Here is a 14,105-nt window from a genome sequence, read left to right as displayed (position 1 = left end):
ACCACATCATTTTGTGCCACTCTGGTCCCTTCACTCATCACGGAACCCCTGCCCTGGTCCCTCGCAGCACCTCTCCAGCAGCGCAACAGGGGAAATGCCCGAAAATAAACCCTGCTGTGATGGACGCAGGAAGAGACGAGACATCTTCAACTTCCTGTAGCTGGAGCCACCAGCTGAGTTCCTTATTTGGGGCTCGGTGGAGCTGGGCACCAGGGTGTTGGTGGCAGCCCTGAGGGTCCCCTCACTGCCCCCATCATGGCATCTGCTCTCACCATCCTCCTCCTCGGTGAGTATCGGATAAAGCCAGGGCACGTGTCTCTTGGGGGGGATGGGATCTGAGACCCGGGTGTGTATCCATGGGGGGCAGGATCTGAGGCTCATGCATGCACCCATGGGGGGGATCTGAGACCAGGGTCTGTGCCTATGCAGGGGCGGATCTGAGACGAGGTTGTAGGATCCAGTTGCTTTGGGATCTGGTCACTAATGAGCCATCTCCTTTCCAGGTTGCTGGCTGGCCGGGCACAGCGGGGTGTGGGGAGGTGAGTATCAGTCTGTGGGGAAGACGGTAACATCAAGGATTGGGGAGGGGATGCGTGGGGTGGGGAAAAGAGGAACTGAGCCCTGAACCTTCCCCAAAACTCAACCCAAACTCCCCCTGTGAGCTCAGACCCGGCCCCGTTCTTCTGTCCCTCCCCCACCCTCCGCCAGTGAGTAACTAGGAGCCAAATCTGGTTCCCGGGGTCTGACGAAGCAGAAACCGTCCCTTGGTTCAAAGCCCTGCCCTCCCCTCTCCCCCCCCAGGCTGTGAGGATTGGGGGTGGGGGGTCATCACATGGATTTATTTCAGCTCATACAAACACTAACAGGGCCCGTCCGTGGGCTTTAGATCCCCTTGGGGAACCGAAACGTTCCCAGTCAGTGCAGCAGTGGGAAGAACCCACCAGATCCACCCCCATCCCTAGATCCATCCCCAACAGCTCCCTCCCCTGCACTCACAGCCCCCCGTTCCCAAGGCCTGGGGAAAAGTTGGGTCTTGTGCGACTCCCGCCAGTCACAGACTATTTCCAACCCCAGGGCGGGGGGCAGAGCTGCAGGGGGCCCACTGGTCAGGGTCTCTGGTTGGCCTCAGGTGGGGCCGGAGGGGGCAGGTGATCTTCCATGCAGCCGGGTCCAGGGCCGGCTTTAGGCCGATTCAACCAATTCCCCTGAATCGAGCCCCGCTCCTAAGAGGGCCCCGCGCCCAAGCCCCAGTATGGCGTACTGGCAAGAGCCGGTGTGCCGTACCGGGGTGGCCTGGCTTCCCCAGGGGGCAATTTAAAGGGCTTGGGGCTCCCTGCAGGGGCTGGAGCCCCAGGCCCTTTAAATTGCCACCAAAGCCCCACTGCTGGAGCCCTGGGGTAGGGCTGCGGGGCTCTGGGGACTATTTAAAAAGTCCGGGACTCCCGTTGCTGCTACCGCCCCGGCCCTTTAAATAGCCGCCGAAGCCCCGCCACTTCCCCAGGGCTCCCGCGGCTATTTAAAGGGCCGGGGCGATAGAAGCAGGGGAGCCCCGGGCCCTTTAAATAGCCCCCAGAGCCCTGGGGTAGCGGGGGGCTCAGGGGCTATTTAAAGGACCTGGGCTCTGGCTGCCTCTGCTGCACCCCCTGCCCGCACCAGCCCCGCACCCCCTGCCCTGCCCAAAGCCAGCCCTGCACCCCCTGCCTGCAGCAAGCCCCTGCCGCACCCCCTGCCCTGTCTCCAGCCAACCCCTGCCGCACCCCCCTGCGGCCCTGCCTGAAGCCAGCCAGCCCCACACACACCCCTGCCCACACCAGCCCTGCACCCCCTACCCTCAGCCAGCCCCTGCTGCACTCCCTGCCCTGCCTGCAGCCAGTCCCTGCCACACACACCCTGCAGCCCTGCTCGAAGCCAGCCAGCCCCACATAGACCCCTGCCTGCACCAGCCCTGCACCCCCTGCCCTGTCTCCAGCCAACCCCTGCCACACACCCCTGCCTGAAGCCAGCCAGTCCTGCACTCCTCTGTCTCCAGCCCTGCCAACCCCTGCCACACACCCCTGCGGCCCTGCCTGAAGCCAGCCCGCCCCACACACCCCTATCTCCAGCCAGCCCTGCACCCCTTGCCCTGTCTGCAGCCAGATCCTACCTCCAGTCAGTCCTGCCTTGCCTCCAGCCAGCCCCACGTCCACTGGTGCCCTGCAGTTCCCAGGGCAGTAACCCTGCACACCTGCTTCAATGAGGGGGGCAGGGAGCAGCCGGGACCCACACATGTGCACACCACTAGGGTGACCAGACAGCAAGTGTGAAAAATCGGGACGGGGGGCGATAATAGGAGCCTATATAAGAAAAAGACCCCAAAATCAGGACTGTCCCTATAAAATCGGGACATCTGGTCACCCTAGCACACCCCCAGGGAGTGGCGGGGACCCACACATGTGAAACGGAGCTCATTAATAACCGATCAACAGCATATATGATGCAATGTACATAATATATAATTTTATTATTTATATAGTTATGGAAAGTAAATAATACATGGAAGAAATGAAAGGCTTTTTTTTACTTGGTTGTTGTTGTTTTTTAGTCATCCCTGCCGGGGTCCCCTCGAAAATGTTCGAATTGGGCCCCGCATTTCCTAAAGCCGGCCCTGGCCGGGTCCTCAGCTATGTCTGGGTGAACCCCCTGCCCCCAAGCCCCATGGGTAGCAGTGCCAACCCTGGTAGGGGACAGACTCCTAGAGAGGCCGAATGACGGATGGACTGAATTGGGGTGGGGGGCAGGTGGCTGTGTCTCCCCTGTTTAACTCCTGTCTCTTCTTGAAAGCAGGGCGAGAATTTCCCAAACCCACCATCTGGGTGAGCCCCAGCAGGGTGGTGGCGCTCGAGGGAAGCGTCACCATCCGCTGTGAGGGTTTGTACCTGTACATGGAGTTCTTTCTGCGTAAAGCTGGACAACCAAACCCGCAGGTGTGGATGGTGCCTGATCGGGCCGTGGCTGAATTTCCTATCGCCAGGGTCGGACGGGAAGATGGAGGGAGCTACACCTGTGACTATCGCTCCATAATGGATCAGAATCGCTGGTCGAATCTCAGTGACCCCGTCGAGATCATTGTAGCAGGTGAGGGGCCCGGCTCAGTAGCCCGGCTCCCAGCCCCACACCCAGCCAGACCCACAGGGGGTCTCTGCATCGATGGGACGCTCAGAGCCAGGCTCTGCCCTGAGCCCTGGGCCCAGCAGAGGGGACGTCCTGCTGGGGAGCACGGACGGAGTCACTGGGGGGTTCCCAGCCAGGGGGGAGAAGCAGCCACTGGAGATTTGGGGCAGAGGAAGGAGGGATCCCTGCGCCCAGGGGGAGCTGCAGAGCGGGGGGGGCCTTTCGCAGACAACATATTAGTTAGGGGGTGATGGGCGGAGCTGAAGGTTATAAACGTCAGTGTATAGTAGAGACTTGCACAGTCCCCTACAAGTCAGTGGTGGTGCTGTGCAGAGAACCCAGGAGTTCTGGCCCCCATCCTCCCTGCTCTCCCCACTAGACCCCACTCCCCTCCTTGAGCTGGGGAAAGAACCCAGGAGTCCTGGCTCCCAGCCGTCCCAGCAGAGAAGTCAGGCAGTGAATGGACCCTAGAGATTGGACTGGCCTGTCACCCGCTAGGGAGCAGAGCTCTGGGCCCCCAGGGGCTGGGGTTGCTCCGTGTCTCATGCTGTTAGCCCAGGGCTCAGAGGAAACTCTGGTCCCTGTGGAAAGGCATCCAGGAGTCCGTTCCCAGGGCCGCCGGGTCTGACCCACCACTGAGGCCACGTGGTGAGGTTGGGCCCCAGGACTGAATGACGGGGCCTGCGTCTCACGGCCTGTCTGCTTCCCACTGCAGAGCCCAGCTACCCCAAACCCAACATCGCCCTGAGCCCCAGCGGGGGGGTCTCCCTGGGGGGAGCCGTGATCGTCTGGTGTCAGGGGCAGCACCGGGGCATGTGGTTCATGCTGAATAAAGAGGGACATCATTTCCCACCTGTGGATTCGGACGGGTCTGAGGCTGTGTTTACCATCAGCAACGTGCGCCGGGAGGACGGCGGGAGCTACAGCTGCTCCTATCACAGCAGATCAGAGCCATTTGCCGTGTCCTACCCCAGCGACCCCGTGGAGCTGGTGGTGAGAGGTGAGGGGCCCGGCTCAGCATCCCCATTGCCAGCCCCAGCCAGACCCTCACGGGGGCTCGGTGCCAATGGGACACTCAGAGCCAGGCTCTGCCCTGAGCCCTGACCCCGCAGAGGGGACACCCAGCCGGGGAGCGGGGACAGAGTCACTGGGGGTTCCCCAGCCAGGTGGGAGCAGCAGCCCCTGGAGACTCGGGGCAGGGAGGCTGCTTTAACGCTGCCCCTTGTGTGTAGGAACCGTGAGTCGCTATTTAATCCCATGATCCCATCGCCTCTGTTCTCCACGCCCCGCCCCAGGCAGTGCCCTGACCGGGGCTGAATGAGGCAGGGGCTGCAGGGGAAGCAGTGACTTGGTGGACACGGCGCTGGGCTGGAACCCAGGAGATCTGGGCCAGCTCCTGGCGCAGCCACAGACTCTGTGTCATGGGAACATGTCACAGTTTTCAAAAGTGTCCTTCCTTGTGGGGGGGCCTCAATCTTGGGGGATCTCAGGCCGAGTGCCCACAAACCGAGACGCCCACAGTTAGTGGAGACCTCTGCAAACGCTGGCCTCAATAGCGCGGGAGCCCTTGTGTTGGGGGAGCATGTAGGGCCCCCGCCATGATCAGGGCCCTGCTGTGCCAGGCGCTGCATAAACACAGAGTGAAGAGACAGCCCCTGCCCCTGGGAGCTCACTAAGGAAAGTGAATCTGTCTGTGCCTCAGTTTCCCCCCTGTAGAAGGGGGATAAAGACGCCTCGCTGCCTCCCGGGGGGCTGACTCCCTTCCTGTGTGGGACTCAGGCCCTGCCAAAGTCCAGCCTGTGAGTCGCTCTGTGTCCAGGGCAGGCTGGATGCAGTGAATGAGGCAGAGGCCACACACGGCATATGAAGAACCCAAGAACTCGGCAGTCGCGGCTCTATGTCTGTGGGGCTGGCTCAGGAAAACTCTTGGATCTGGAAGAGAATTTCTGCCAGGGGGCCCCTGGATCTGCCCGTGCCTCGGGCCAGCTGGGGAATCACAGAAGATGAGGGTTGGAAGAGAGCTCAGGAGGTATCTACTCAAACCCCCTGCTCAAAGCAGGACCAACCCCAACTAAATCATCCCAGCCAGGGCTTTGTCAAGCCAGGCCTTAAAAACCTCTAAGGAAGGAGATTCCACCACCTCCCTAGGGAACCCATTCCAGTGCTTCACCACCCTCCTAGGGAAATAGTGTTTCCTAATATCCAACCTAGACCTCCCCCACTGCAACTTGAGACCATTGCTCCTTGTTCTGTCATCTGCCCCCACTGAGAACAGCCGAGTTCCATCCTCTTTGGAACCCCCCTTCAGGTAGTTGAAGGCTGCTATCAAATCCCCCCTCACTCTTCTCTTCTGCAGCTGGAGGACGGGGCTGGGTGGGTGACCGGGTCTGGCTCTCACAGCCTGTCTCCTGTGCGCAGATCCCAGCTTACCCAGACCCTCCATCTCACTGAGCCCCACTGGGGTCACCGCCCCAGGGGAAGACGTCACCATCCAGTGTCAGGGGCAGCGCCGGGACGTGAGGTTCTTCCTGCACAAGGCTGGAGACCTGAACCTGCAGCAACACGTGGACCCTGCTGGGGACGGGGCCGAGTTCCTCATCCCCACCGTGGGCCAGCAGCACGGAGGGAGCTACAGCTGCAGCTACCGGCCCCGATCAGAGCCCTTCGTCTCGTCGCAGCCCAGCGACCCCGTGCAGCTGGTGGTAGCAGGTGAGGGGCCCGGCTCCACATCCCCGCTGCCAGCCGGACCCTCAAAAGTTCGGCACCCTAATGGGATGCTCAGAGCCAGTCTCTGCCCAGAGCCCTAGGACTCGCCTGGACATGGGGCGGGGACAGTGTCACTAGGGTGTTCCCCAGCCAGGGGGGAGCAGCAGCTCCTGGAGGTTAAGGGCTGAGGGAGGGGGGATCCCTGCCTCAAGGGGGAGCTGCAGAGCAGGGGGGCTTTGCCAGGGGATGCTCTCCTGGCTGCCCCTGCACTGGGGGCACTCAAAGGAGTCAGGGCCCAGGGGCTGCCCATCCAGTCACTCTCCCGTTCTGCCTCCTCAGCCTGCGTCCCCTCCCATGGCCCCACCCCTTTCTGCCCCTTCTCTGGGGCCCCGCCCCCTGCTCCTCTTCTTCCCCCTCCCCCCCCGTCACTTGCTGCTCTCTCCACCACCCTCCCCCTGCCAAGTGATCAGGGCTCTAGGGGTAGGGGTGGGGGTGAGTGGGGCAGGGTGGGGGAGGGGGACCCACGCCCCTGCTGAGTAGCTCCACTGCTCCTCCAGGCTCCAGCAGCTGCTGCTCTTCCCGCCCCCTGGTGGCAGAGGCCGGGTACTGAAGGGAATCAGACAGTGTCCCTGCCAGGTTCCCTTTTCAACCCACTTTCCAGGCTCCAGAGACCAGCCCGTGAGTCCCTCTGTCCAGGGCAGGCCGGACGCAGTGAGCGAGGCAGGGGCCACACACGGCATATGAGGATCCCAAGAACTAGGGAGCCACAGCTCGGTGTCTGTGGGGCTGGGAGCCCAGCTGGCAGGGCCGGGATTCTGGGTGTGGGGAACTCTGGGATCTGGGAGAGAATCTGCCCAGGGGGCCCCTGGATCTGCCCAGGGCTGGGGCGGGCGGGGAAGGCAGCGCATGGACAGGTACCGGGGCCAGAGAGGGAATCACCATTGAACCAGGTGCCCGGATTTCACCTATGCCAACATCGCCCATCTGGGGCTGAGCGCCGTGGTCCTGCTCGTCCTGGGGCTGATCCTGGCTGAGGCTTAGTACAGCCGACCGAGGGGGGCGCCCTAGGTGAGGTGACCCCAGGGAGCAGCAGCTGCTTGAGATTTTGGGCTGAGGGGGGATCCCAGCCCCCAGATGGCTGTCCCTGCTCCGGGGATGCACAGAGGGGTCAGGGCCAAGTGGCCCCCTATGGCACTGGCCCCAGCCACACAAACACCCTGTCCCCCCGGGAATAACTGAAGCTGAGTTTTGGGGGAGGGGCAATTGCTGAGTCACTGTTTCAGCCCCTCCCCCCCGCCTCAACAGACGCTGGTTCTATTCCCGCAGGGGGAACCGACCCGACCCAGCCTGGAGCGGCGCCGGCTCCCACCCGCCCAGGCAGTGCGGGGCCAGGTACCAGGGCCAGGGGGGAATCACCATCAAACCAGCCCTGGAAGGCTCGTGCTGCCCAAGGAGCCGCCCCCGGGGGTTGGGGCTGGTTGGGGGGGGAGGATGGGGGCAGTGACTCTTGGTGCATGAGCCCAGACACCAGGGGGAGGGGCAGCCCCTGGCCATCCCTCACCACCAGACCCTCACCTCCTCCGGCACCTCCTGCCCTGTATGTTACTTCCTGGAAGCTATTGGGGGATCCCAGGAGAGGGACAGGATCTAGGGGGCCTGGCTCTGGGGTTGGGACCAGCTGGGTGCCCGGAGGGGGCCTGGGACTAGGGTTCCCAGGTGTCCGGTTTTTGACTGGAACATCCGATTGCAAAGGGACCCGGGTGCACGCCAACCCCCTGCCCCAGCCCGGTGAAAATGAGCGAGTGAGTGAGGATGGGAGAGACCAAGCGATGGAGGGAGGGGGATGGAGTGAGTGAGGGGTGGGACCTCAGAGCAGGAGCAGTTCGTCCACCTGGGCAACCGCTTTGTTGGGGAAGCTGAGGTCCCAGAGCCAGACCGGCTGGACGGGGGGTTGGGGGCTCCGCTCCCAGGGCAGCGCCAGCTGCTGATCTCCCTGTCCGAGCCGCCAAGTGACTCTCCCCTTTCCCCCACAGCAGCCCCCCTGGGGCACCCGGATTTCACCTACGCCAATATCGCCCGCCTGGGGCTGAGCGCCGTGGTCCTACTCATCCTGGGACTGATCCTGGCTGAGGCCTAGTACAGCCGCCCGAGGGGGGCGCCCTAGGTGAGGTGACCCCTTTGTCGCTCGCCTCTGGATCCTTTTCCAGTTTCTCCACATCCTTTCTACACAGCGGTGACCAGAACTGGACACAGCACTCCCGGCCTGCCCAGCGCCGAGCAGAGCGGTACTCTCACCGCCCGTGACTTGCACGCTGCACCTCTCTTAATGCAGTCGAACATTGCATTTGCTTTTGTTTTGCAACAGCATCGCATTGCTGACTCATGTTGAGGGTGTGATCCACCACAGCTCCCCGCTCCGTCTCAGCAGTGCTGCTGCCAAGCCAGTGAGCCCCCATCCTGTGCTTGTGCATTTGGTTTTTCTTCCCTAAGTGCAGCACCTCTGTTGACTTTCAAACAGCTTGGAAAAGAGATGACTAAGGGGGGATACGATAGAGGTCTATAAAATCATGACTGGTGTGGAGAAACTAAATCAGGAAGTGTTATTTTACTCCTTCTCATAACACAAGAACTAGGGATCACCCAATGAAATGAATAGGCAGCAGGTTTAAAACAAACAACAGGAAGTATTTCTTCACCCAACGCACAGTTAACCTGTGGAACTCCTTGCCAGAGGATGTTGTGAAGGCCAAGATTATAACAGGGTTCTAAAAAAGAACTAGATAAGTTCATGGAGGATAGGTCCATCAATGGCTATTAGCCAGGATGGGCAGGGATGGTGTCCGTAGCCTCTGTTTGCCAGAAGCTGGGAATGGGCGACAGGGGATGGATCCCATGATGATTCCCTGTTCTGTTCACTCCCTCTGGGGCACCTGGCGTTGGCCACTGTCGGGAGACGGGATACTGGGCTGGATGGACCTTTGGTCTGACTCAGTCTGGCCGTTCTTATGTTCTTAACCTCCTGCATCTCCCCATCCGCTGTCATGTCATAATTATCATCCGACCTCACCATGGCCTGACACCACCCCCCATAATTTTGCACATCTCTCAATATTTCAATGGATAAAAATAGAGGAAAATCCTTAAACCACATCATTTTGTGCCACTCTGGTCCCTTCACTCAACACGGAACCCCTGCCCTGGTCCCTCGCAGCACCTCTCCAGCAGCGCAACAGGGGAAATGCCCGAAAATAAACCCTGCTGTGATGGACGCAGGAAGAGACGAGACATCTTCAACTTCCTGTAGCTGGAGCCACCAGCTGAGTTCCTTATTTGGGGCTCGGTGGAGCTGGGCACCAGGGTGTTGGTGGCAGCCCTGAGGGTCCCCTCACTGCCCCCATCATGGCATCTGCTCTCACCATCCTCCTCCTCGGTGAGTATCGGATAAAGCCAGGGCACGTGTCTCTTGGGGGGGATGGGATCTGAGACCCGGGTGTGTATCCATGGGGGGCAGGATCTGAGGCTCATGCATGCACCCATGGGGGGGATCTGAGACCAGGGTCTGTGCCTATGCAGGGGCGGATCTGAGACGAGGTTGTAGGATCCAGTTGCTTTGGGATCTGGTCACTAATGAGCCATCTCCTTTCCAGGTTGCTGGCTGGCCGGGCACAGCGGGGTGTGGGGAGGTGAGTATCAGTCTGTGGGGAAGACGGTAACATCAAGGATTGGGGAGGGGATGCGTGGGGTGGGGAAAAGAGGAACTGAGCCCTGAACCTTCCCCAAAACTCAACCCAAACTCCCCCTGTGAGCTCAGACCCGGCCCCGTTCTTCTGTCCCTCCCCCACCCTCCGCCAGTGAGTAACTAGGAGCCGAATCTGGTTCCCGGGGTCTGACGAAGCAGGAACCGTCCCTTGGTTCAAAGCCCTGCCCTCCCCTCTCCCCCCCCAGGCTGTGAGGATTGGGGGTGGGGGGTCATCACATGGATTTATTTCAGCTCATACAAACACTAACAGGGCCCGTCCGTGGGCTTTAGATCCCCTTGGGGAACCGAAACGTTCCCAGTCAGTGCAGCAGTGGGAAGAACCCACCAGATCCACCCCCATCCCTAGATCCATCCCCAACAGCCCCCTCCCCTGCACTCACAGCCCCCCCGTTCCCAAGGCCTGGGGAAAAGTTGGGTCTTGTGCGACTCCCGCCAGTCACAGACTATTTCCAACCCCAGGGCGGGGGGCAGAGCTGCAGGGGGCCCACTGGTCAGGGTCTCTGGTTGGCCTCAGGTGGGGCCAGAGGGGGCAGGTGATCTTCCATGCAGCCGGGTCCAGGGCCGGCTTTAGGCCGATTCAACCAATTCCCCTGAATTGGGCCCCGCTCCTAAGAGGGCCCCGCGCCCAAGCCCCAGTATGGCGTACTGGCAAGAGCCGGTGTGCCGTACCGGGGTGGCCCGGCTTCCCCAGGGGGCAATTTAAAGGGCTTGGGGCTCCCTGCAGGGGCTGGAGCCCCAGGCCCTTTAAATTGCCACCAAAGCCCCATTGCTGGAGCCCTGGGGTAGGGCTGCGGGGCTCTGGGGGCTATTTAAAAAGTCCGGGACTCCCGTTGCTGCTACCGCCCCGACCCTTTGCCGAAGCCCCGCCACTTCCCCAGGGCTCCCGCGGCTATTTAAAGGGCCGGGGCGGTAGAAGCAGGGGAGCCCCGGGCCCTTTAAATAGCCTCCAGAGCCCTGGGGTAGCGGGGGGCTCAGGGGCTATTTAAAGGACCTGGGCTCCAGCTGCCTCTGCTGCACCCCCTGCCCGCACCAGCCCCGCACCCCCTGCCCTGCCCAAAGCCAGCCCTGCACCCCCTGCCTGCAGCAAGCCCCTGCCGCACCCCCTGCCCTGTCTCCAGCCAACCCCTGCCGCACCCCCCTGCGGCCCTGCCCGAAGCCAGCCAGCCCCACACACACCCCTGCCCACACCAGCCCTGCACCCCCTACCCTCAGCCAGCCCCTGCTGCACTCCCTGCCCTGCCTGCAGCCAGTCCCTGCCACACACACCCTGCAGCCCTGCCCGAAGCCAGCCAGCCCCACATAGACCCCTGCCTGCACCAGCCCTGCACCCCTGCCCTGCCCACACCAGCCCTGCACCCCCTGCCCTGTCTCCAGCCAACCCCTGCCACACCCCCCTGCCTGAAGCCAGCCAGTCCTGCACTCCTCTGTCTCCAGCCCTGCCAACCCCTGCTGCACCCCCCTGCAGCCCTGCCTGAAGCCAGCCAGCCCGCCCCACACACCCCTGTCTCCAGCCAGCCCCGCACCCCTTGCCCTGTCTGCAGCCAGCCCCTACCTCCAGTCAGCCCCTGCCCTGCCTCCAGCCAGCCCCACGTCCACTGGTGCCCTGCAGTTCCCAGGGCAGTAACCCTGCACACCTGCTTCAATGAGGGGGGTCAGGGAGCAGCCGGGACCCACACATGTGCACACCACTAGGGTGACCAGACAGCAAGTGTGAAAAATCGGGACAGGGGGGTAATAGGAGCCTATATAAGAAAAAGACCCCAAAATCAGGACTGTCCCTATAAAATCGGGACATCTGGTCACCCTAGCACACCCCCAGGGAGTGGCGGGGACCCACACATGTGAAACGGAGCTCATTAATAACCGATCAACAGCATATATGACGCAATGTACATAATATATAATTTTATTATTTATATAGTTATGGAAAGTAAATAATACATGGAAGAAATGAAAGGCTTTTTTTTTACATGGTTTTTTTTTTTTTTTTTTAGTCATCCCTGCCGGGGCCCCCTCGAAAATGTTCGAATTAGGCCCCGCACTTCCTAAAGCCAGCCCTGGTTGTGGAGGAGTGGATAGGGGTCGGGGCGGTCAGAGGGCAGGGAACGGGGGGATTGAATGGGGGCAAGGGTCCCGGGGGGCAGTCAGGAAGGAGCAGGGGTTGGATGGGGCAGTGGGAGGCAGTCAGGGGCAGGGGTTCCAGGGGCAGTTGGGACAGAGAGAAGGGGTGGTTGGATGGGGCAGGGGTCCCGGGGGGGCATCAGGAATGAGAGGAGGGGTTGGATGGGGCGGCAGGGGGCAGTCAGGGGACAGGGAAGGGGGTGGATGAGGCAGGGGTACCGGGGTGGGCGTCAAGGAATGTGGGGGGTTGGATGGGGCAGGAGTCCCGGGGGGGCCATGACCCCCTTGTGGGGTAAGGAGGAGGGAACCTGTTGTTAATATTTTGGCAGCTCATCACTGGCCCCGCACCCTAAAGAGGAGAATAGGTTGAATTGGCCTAAAGCCATTAAGCCAGCCCTGCCCGGGCCCTTTAAATAGCCCCCAGAGCCCTGGGGTAGCGGGGGGCTCCGGGGGCTATTTAAAGGGCCAGGGCTCCAGCTGGCTGGGACGGTAGAAGCAGGGGAGCCCCAGGCCCTTTAAATAGCCCCCGAGTCCGGGGCTGCTGCTACTACCCCCTGCCCTGCCTGCACCAGCCCCCCGCGCCCTGCCTGCACCAGCCCCGCACCCCCTGCCCTGCCCGCAGCCAGCCCCTACCTCCAGTTAGCCCCTACCCTGCCTCCAGCCAGCCCCACGTCCACTGGTGTCCTGCAGTTCCCAGGGCAGTAACCCTGCACACCTGCTTCAATGAGGGGGGCAGGGAGCAGCTGGGACCCACACATGTGCACACCCCCCCAGGGAGTGGCGGGGACCCACACATGTGAAACAGAGCTCATTTCTAGTTCAGGCCCATCTTTTTAAAAAAGAACTTTAGGTAGGGTTAACATGCATCCGCATACATTACGCAATGTACGTAATATATAATTTATATAGTTATGGAAAGTAAATAATACATGGAAGAAATGAAAGGTGTTTTTTTACATTTGTTTTTTTTTTTAGTCATCCCTACCGGGGCTCCACTGAAAATGTTCGAATTGGGCCCCGCACTTCCTAAAGCCAGCCCTGGCGGGGCCAAGTACTGGGGCCGGGGGGGGAATCACCCTTGAACCAGCCCTAGAAGGCTCGTGCTGCCCAAGGAGCTGCCCCCGGGGGTTGGGGGGGGATGGGGGAAGTGACTCCTGGTGCATGAGCCCAGACACCGGGGGGGGGGCAGCCCCTGCCCCTCCCTCACCACCAGACCCCCAGCTCCTCCGGCACCTCCTGCCCTGTAGGTTGCTGCTGGAAGCTACTGGGGATCCCAGGAGAGGGACAGGATCTGGGGGGGCCTGGCTCTGGGGTTGGAACTGGCTCGCAGGGCTGGCTCCAGGGTTTTGGCCACCCCAAGCAGCCAAAAAAAAAAAAAAAAAGCCGCGATCGTGATCTTCGGCGGCAATTCGGCGGGAGGTCCTTCGCTCTGAGTTGGAGTGAGGGACCGTCCGCCGAATTGCCGGACATGCCGCCCCTCTCCGGAGTGGCCGCCCCAAGCACCTGCTTGACACGCTGGTGCCTGGAGCCGGCCCTGCCGGCTGGGTGCCAGGGTTGCCAGGTGTCCGGTTTTTGACCCAAACACCCAGTTGCAAAGGGACCCTGGTGGGGCAGTGTAACAGGTCCTCTGCCCAACCCTCTTCCTGGGGCCCACTGGCTGCCCCAATAAAGCACAGAGAGGCTTCTCCTTCTGCAGCACCCGTGGCTTTATTCACACATTTCTCCCACCACCAGTGATATACTATATACAGCTTGCAGGCCTTAGAATCGCCTCTGCCACCCAAAGTCTGCCCTCAGCCCGGAGACTGACCTTCCCCTGGCCGTTCTCCCTCCATCTTGCTGCCAGCCGGCCTTTATAGCCCGTGAACCCTCAGGCCCGCAGGTGCAGTCAGTTCTAAAGGCCAGGCACCAGACTTCTCCCCAGCCCCAATCTATTTCCCCTGATTGGGGCTGGCTGAGCAGGGGCTAATTAGGTGCCTTTGCACCAGCACCCTGCTACAGGCAGTTAAAAGTCCGGTCGGGGGCACAGTGGGGCTGGGAGGCTCCCTGCCTGCCATGGCTCCGCACGGCTCCCAGGCGGCAGCCGGCATCTCCCTCCGGCTCCTAGGTGCAGGGTGGCCACTGGGGCTCTGTGTACCGGCCCCAACATGAGTGCTGTCTCCGCAGCTCCCATTGGCCAGGAACTGCAGCCAATGGAAGCTGATGGGGGACAGCGCCTGTGGGTGGGAGCAGTGCTGTCCCTCCACCTGGGAGCCGGAGGGACATAACGGCTGCTTCCCGGGAGATGCCTCAAGTAAGCATCGCCTGAGGCCTGCACACCAAACCCCCTCGCATGCCCCAACTCCCTGCACCAGCCCTGAGCCCCCTC

The 14,105-nt window shown here is 61.5% G+C and overlaps 1 pseudogene; it reads left to right on the top strand.

Annotated features, from left to right (window-relative positions):
• The first annotated feature begins 255 nt into the window (after positions 1 to 255).
• LOC135893066 (immunoglobulin superfamily member 1-like) lies at positions 256 to 8,020 on the top strand (annotated as a pseudogene).
• Positions 8,021 to 14,105: the final 6,085 nt, after the last annotated feature.

This window comes from Emys orbicularis, chromosome 21 (genome assembly GCF_028017835.1).
Source record: "Emys orbicularis isolate rEmyOrb1 chromosome 21, rEmyOrb1.hap1, whole genome shotgun sequence".
NCBI classification, from domain to species: Eukaryota; Metazoa; Chordata; order Testudines; family Emydidae; genus Emys; species Emys orbicularis.
Note: the sequence above shows the minus strand (reverse complement) of the source record. Positions and strands in the feature narration are given on the sequence as shown.